Here is a 7,500-nt window from a genome sequence, read left to right as displayed (position 1 = left end):
ATTCAGAGTACATAATCTGTCATGAATTTCAGAATATCTAAACTGCCATGAAATTCAGAATACATAATCTGTCATGAAATTCAGAGTACATAATATGTCATGAATTTCAGAATATCTAAACTGTCATGAATTTCAGCATATATAATCTGTCACGAATTTCAGAATACATAATCTGTCATGAAATTCAGAATAGGCTACACATTCTGTCATGAAATTCAGAATACATAATCTGTAATGAAATTCAGAATAGGCTACATAATTTGTCATGAAATTCAGAATACATAATTTGTCATGAAATTCAGAATACATAATCTGTCATGAATTTCTGAACAAATAAACTGTTACGAAAATGAGAATACATAATCTGTCATGAATTTCAGAATATCTAAGCCGTCATGAAATTCAGAATACATAATTTGTATTCGTACAGAAAAGATTCGGGAGAAGTGTACCTACCTAACAAGACAATGAACTACGTCTGCAATGTATCCTTTTTGCTGTCCGGTTCAACAAGCGCAAGCAACAAGCAACAGTCTCCGACAGCAGTTGGCAACCAAGCAATCATCTCAAAAAAAAAAAAACAATGAAAATATTCTTGAGCCCTAGCAACAATCCTCGACCGCTAAGGAAAGCAGCAAGCAGCCCGACTCAAGGAGAGGAAGAAGGATAAGTTGGGAGTGCTTGCAAGCAAGTCTGAACTTCAAAATCTCTTCAGTACCACGTCCAAGTCCTATTCTTTGTTTCGTTTAAGTTACTTCGCCCAAGAGACGTAATGATCATTATTTTACATAGGTATGTGACTGCAAGTTAGTGACATAATGATCATTATTTTACATAGGTGTGTGATTGAAAGTTAGTGACATAATGATTATTATTTTTCATAGGTTTGTGACGGCAAGTTAGTGACATAATGATCATTATTTTACATAGGTGTGTGATTGCAAGTTAGTGACACAATGATTATTATTTTTCATGGGTATGCGATTGCAAGTTAGTGACATAATGATCATTATTTTTCATAGGTGTGTGATTGCAAGTTAGTGACGTAATAATCATTATTTTTCACAGGTGTGTGACTGCAAGTTAGTGACATAATGATAATTATTTTTAATAGGTGTGTGATTGCAAGTTAGTGACATAATGATCATTATTTTACATAGGAGTGTGACTGCAAGTTAGTGACATAATGATCATTATTTTTCATAAGTGTGTGATTGCAAGTTAGTGACGTAATGATCATTATTTTTCACAGGTGTGTGACTGCAAGTTAGTGACATAATGATCATTATTTTTAATAGGTGTGTGATTGCAAGTTAGTGACATAATGATCATTATTTTACATAGGTGTGTGACTGCAAGTTAGTGACATAATGATCATTATTTTTCATAGGTGTGTGGTTGCAAGATAGTGACATAATGATCATTATTTTTCATTGGTTTGTGATTGCAAGTTAGTGGCATAATGATCATTATTTTTCATTGGTTTGTGATTGCAAGTTTGTGAGTCAAATTTGGCAATACATTCCAAATTGTCTGAAATTCTGCACCTGTCATGTCCAATAGTTCGCCAGAATTCCTGTGCTTGTATTAAGGTGCAACACAGATATTTTGCAAGGTACAGACTTTGAAAATTACTGACAGCACAAATAAATCTAGAGCTATCACATTTGTATTCTGTAAAAGTAAAGTTCTTAGAATTCACATAATATTCCCATAAAAAAAGTCTAGATTCATCACGATGGATTCTACAGTCAAATGTTAGCAATATCAAATATTTGTAACATGTCTTTGCTTCTCTCTCTCTCTCTCTCTCTCTCTCTCTCTCTCTCAAATTTTTCCGTCAAAGCATCGCTCCAAGTGTCAGAAAACAACAGGTGAATTGATCTTCGTGGCGCCGTTCTGTGGTGGCATTACCTCGTCCTACCTAGATTGAACAGATGAAGAATTGACAAGCAGACGCAGCGAAGCTTAAGGGCATAACTTGAAGGGGAAGACGAACGGACAAGCATCACGGTATACAGATTTCCCAGTCATCAATCAGAGATAAAAGCGTCCCCCTCCCCCCCCCTCTCTCTCTCTCGTTCTCCCTCCCTCAGAACTCCTTTTTCCGTTCTCTCCTCGCGTTGCCCTTAAGCCTAATTGACGTTGAACCAAAACGGGTCAAAATGATATCTGGCACCGACTCTGACCTTTGAAGGAGAAGCCGTTGTTTACCGGAACAGTTTGAGGTTTGAAATATTGAAATAACCCTTATCTCGCGCTCAATATTTTATTAAGTGTTGCGATAAACAGTCGGTCCATCTTCAAAGGCTCTCTCTCTCTCTCTCTCTCTCTCTCTCTCTCTTTACCCTACTTGTGTGGTCATTCTTTATACGATATTATCGTCGGCCGGCGAGTCGGCAAAACGTCCCTTTGAGCGGCCTTCGACGCATAAATAAAAAATTAGAATAATTCTAACGCTATTTTGTTATTTTACCTTATTTATTGAAGTTTCTTAACATTATTTTTTAATTTTATTTTATTTGCTGGCGTTTCTTATCTCTATTTTTCATCGTACTTTATTTACTGATGTTTCTTAACATCATTTTATATTTTTATCTTATTTATTGACGTTTCTTATCTTTATTTTTCATTTTATTTTATTTAATGATGTTTCTTATCGCTATTTTTTCTATTTTATCTTAGTTACTGACGTTCCATATAAAATAATACGCCAACTGACTATTTCTTCGTTTTTTGGTAGGAAAGCTTGCCGAATATCATCTACATGACTACAGTATCGTACTTACTGTAGATACGTAAAAGAAATTCGACAGTAACATGAATATTTTTCTAAATGAATGATATTGTGGAATTTCATTATCATTCGAATATCATTATCATGCACAGAAAGGCTTGCGCACCACATTTTCAAAACATTTTTCAGTTCCAGTTAACAATAATTTATTACTTGTGTTTCCATGTCTATTTCGTGAATAATAGGTTACCATAAATCATGAAGATTACTTTTGTAGTGGGAAAACAAAATAGCTGCGCGGCAAAAACACATCCACACACACACACACAAAATGGCAGAGCACAGAATTTTTAATTAATATCTAAGTATTACTCATTTTAAAGCATCAAAACAGTTAATATCTCTGAACACCACAGAGTAATAATTACGACAAATATTTAGTCAGAGTTTTCCGTTTTGATATGACCGCTCTGTAATCGGTCCCATACGCTTGAAAAAATTATTATTATTATTATTATTATTATTATTATTATTATTATTATTATTATTATTATTATTATTATTATTATTATTATTATTATTATTATTCAGTAGATGAAACCCATTCATGTGGAACAAGCCCACCACAGGAGCAGTGACTTGAAATTCAAGCTTCCAAAGACTATGGTGTACATTAGGAAGAAGTAGGAGGAAGTAAAGGGTAATACAGAAAGAAGAGATCTTACTTATTTTTAAAAAAAATTAATATATAGATAAACAGACAAAAACGTACTAAATATGCCCGAAGATTTATTAGACAATAAAGGCCAAGAAGTTGTAAACAAATCTTCCCATATTTACTAGGCTGCAAAAGAAAAGGACTATAAAGGAAGTTTGGCAAAATGGCCAAACAATTTGACAAGTACCAAAAAATCACTGAAGGTCAGTAATTTCTCGACTCTCCACCGACACTCAAACCGTATCCTTCCTATGTTGTTTTCCCAACCTCAGCTGATTTTTTAGGGAGTGCGTGCACTAGACACAACATGAAATACTTAATGACTGGTAATAAGAATAACGATAAAAAAATCAGATTCAAGAACATTCAATTCAACAACATGTAGCATCTAAAAGTGACAATTCGTGACATTATATCAAAGGATTAGGTAAAATACAACCTGGAGCTAGACCTAAGACTTTTACTTTCCAAGGCTTGTAACTACGCAAAATACAAAGCGAAGAGAACACAGTACGGTAACAATTTCAGATTCACAGAAAGGAATCTAGTCTTTGAACTGTAAAGACATCAATAAATGAAGATTTAGCAGGAACCTATTGCACAGATCCGTTAGACAGTTCCTGTAAATACAGTAAACAGTTAGAGATTATTTTGTAAAATTTCAAAACAGTCGATATTAAGAATTATAAGTGATCAAAGAGGTATATTAAGAATTAAGTATGTCTAAGCCACCACTGTATTAAGAGGAAAAAACATAAATAAGAATCAGTTTTAAAGCAAAGCGGACTGCAGATGGCTACCATGGAGCCTGCTACCACGTCTACGTACCTGAACCAATTTGATGTTTCTTAACAACTTGTAAGTAAAACAGCCCTCACAGCTTTCATGCAACAAAGATTCGATTGACCTTGAAGAGTGAAACGTTCCCCGTCACCCCTGAGAGAGCGCAAATCTCTCAAGAGAAATTAAGAAACAAAAGAGAGTACTGAAGAGGGAGATACCGGATGTCAACAATCCATCAAGGTGAAGGAATGGTTGACAATGCAACACAGTATGCAGTTAGAATGGATTCATAATAAAATATGCTATTTTACTTGACATTAACACTAGCTTAAAAGACACGTTACATATTTTCTTCAGCTAATGGAAGATTTTTTATGACGCTATATTTGATGCAATACAGTTTGCAACTTTTGGTTGGGGGAAAAAATGAAAGACGATTCCTTTCACGATCTCCCTGCCACAGGCTTCAATGAATGGTAAAGAACGAGAAAACACTGTACATTCATAAGCCTGTTTGGAAAAAAATACGAAAAACATAGTTACGCCTAACCTGACCTCTACTGGATTCGGATATATATCAAAGGGATTATTCCTATAGTCCCGTACTTAATGTACAGTAATAACCTGAGGATTAGTTACAAAAATAACAGAAGTTTAAAAGACGATGCGATGTGAGGATACACCAAAGTAGTTACTGTGAAATAGTAAGATGCAGTAGTTATTATGAAAAAGTAAGATGCAGTAATTACGTGAAACAGTACGGTGCGGTAATCACTGCGAAACAGCAAGATGCAGTAATTACTGTGGAACAGCAAGATGCAGTAATTAGCCTACTGTGAAACAGCAAGATGAGGCAATCATTGTGAAACAGCAAGAAGCAGTAATTACTGTGAAACAGCAAGATGAGGTAATCATTGTGAAACAGCAAGAAGCAGTAATTACTGTGAAACAGCAAGATGAGGTAATCATTGTGAAACAGCAAGATGCAGTAATTACTGTGAAACAGCAAGATGAGGTAATCATTGTGAAACAGCAAGATGAAGTAATCATTGTGAAACAGCAAGATGCAGTAATTACTGTGAAACAGTACGATGCAGCAGTTATTGTGAAACAGTACGATGAGGTAGTTACTGTGGAACAGCAAGATGCAGCAGTTATTACGAAACAGTAAGATGCAGCAGTTATTACGAAACAGCAAGATGCACCAATTACTGTGAAACAGTACGATGCAGTAGTTATTGTAAAAAAAGTAAGATGCAGCAATTACGTGAAACAGTACGATGCGGTAGTTACTGTAAAAAAAAAGTAAGCTGCAGCAATTACGTGAAACAGTACGATGCGGTAGTTATTGTAAAAAGAGTAAAATGCCGTAATTACTGTGAAATAGTAAGATGCAGACGTTATTCAGCGCCACTCTTGTGCCTAATGCTCCGCAACCCGGGCACAAACACTTGCCGAAAGAAATGGGCCGAACATTTTTCAAAGTCGAGTGATGGCGACGCAAGCGAAGGCACTTCCACAGAAAATATTAATGTGGCATGCACGCTTGTGGTGCCAAAGCTGATTTTTTATGTTTTTAATTTACAGATAATTCTCATATAAAATCTATCATATCTATTAAAGAAATGAAAACATGAATTTCAGCTCCGCATCTAAGTTCGCGACAATTGTCGATGAGCTTTACTTGAAAAATTTGTTTTAAAACACGATTTTATTATTTTTAAAACACAAGGATTGAGACACACAAGGATTTCTTACAATTAATCATGTCTGCAAAAATAAAAGCGTGGTCCCCAAACATGGAAGGAAATGTTACAAGTAATAAAAAAACTAAATTTTCTTTTCTAGTAGCGCTTCCTTCCATGTTTGGGGCGCACGCTTTTATTTGTCCATCGGATGAAGAAAACAGGTCGAAAATTGAGTTACAAGATTTGACCCAAACAGACAGACAAACAGACGCAGAAGTCAAGTTAAATAAGAGCATGTAAACACAGTAAAATGTGGATCTCGTTTCCGTAAACAAATCGAGTACCGAAGAACATCAAAGAACTTCAGACGCCAAAGTTACAATTTCATATTTCCCTTAGACATTAATAGCACTTTTGGGTTCACTCACATCCCTCAGTGTATAAGATGCATTACTGGGACGCCAATTCGGCGACACTTCAGATTTCAAAACCCACAAGCCAACAGGAATCCAGGTTAAAAAAAAGTCACAGTTAAAAAAAGTCACAGGAAAAAAGTCACTAATATTTTTTAGATAGTGACCCCCAAGGGTTTTAACCTGGTATGTATCCACCTTTGCGGCGTGCTTAGTACAAGCCCGTTGGGAATGACACCATCTCGTCACGTCACCGTCAAGCACACGGCAACCACCGTCACATCACATCACGACACGTTTTCTTGGAAAGAATATTTTGACGTGACGTGACGTGACGGTGCTTATGCCTGTGAGTCGCTGAAGTTGGGCGCGGACTGAACGAGATTTTGACGGATAGTGTGAATACAAGGCACGACTGATGGGACGGTGGCGTGACGTGACGTGTCGGTGACGTGATGGTATAATGTGAATCAGCCTTGAAAATTACAGCGGAAACTAAAATGATTTAAAACCCGTTCGTGTTCCTGTTCAACTTGCAGCAATATGGGAAGGAAACACGTAGACAATCAGTTCCTAACAAAAGATCTCCCGATGTACCTTTCACACTAACATATTTTTTTGAGAATGTCGTATAATTTAACTGAACAATTGCTTGAACTGTCAAAATAAGTTGCACAACTTTAAAAACTGCATTTTATGAGACTGTTTGAAGCAGGCGAGTCCTTCAAATGAATTCATTTACGTACCGTTTGGAATCTTTAACAATAATTTCGTTCCATTGGCTTCTAACAAACCGACAGGCAATGTTATTTTAGCTCGGGACCGCAATGCTACAACTCTCTGATCACTGTGGGATTTTGTGCTTATAAAACCCAACCCCGGGTGCATTTTCCCGAGGTGCAACCGAGTACCGGGACCTCTCCCTGAAAAAAGTGGGACGCCATATCTTGAAAATTAACCATAGAAGTTTCTTGAAAATAATCTCATTATGTTTCACATACCCAAATTACACTGGAGGCACTTATCTAACCTAACCCAACCCAACCTAGCCTAACCTAACCTAACCTAGGGGCATGGCAAAAAACCAGGGGTGGTGCAATACTAGCATACATCTCAGGAATTTGCAGCCGCGGTTGGGAAACATTCCAAGTCAGGTAAGAT

This window comes from Macrobrachium rosenbergii, chromosome 17 (assembly GCF_040412425.1).
Source record: "Macrobrachium rosenbergii isolate ZJJX-2024 chromosome 17, ASM4041242v1, whole genome shotgun sequence".
In the NCBI taxonomy this organism is placed as follows: Eukaryota; Metazoa; Arthropoda; class Malacostraca; order Decapoda; family Palaemonidae; genus Macrobrachium; species Macrobrachium rosenbergii.
Note: the sequence above shows the minus strand (reverse complement) of the source record.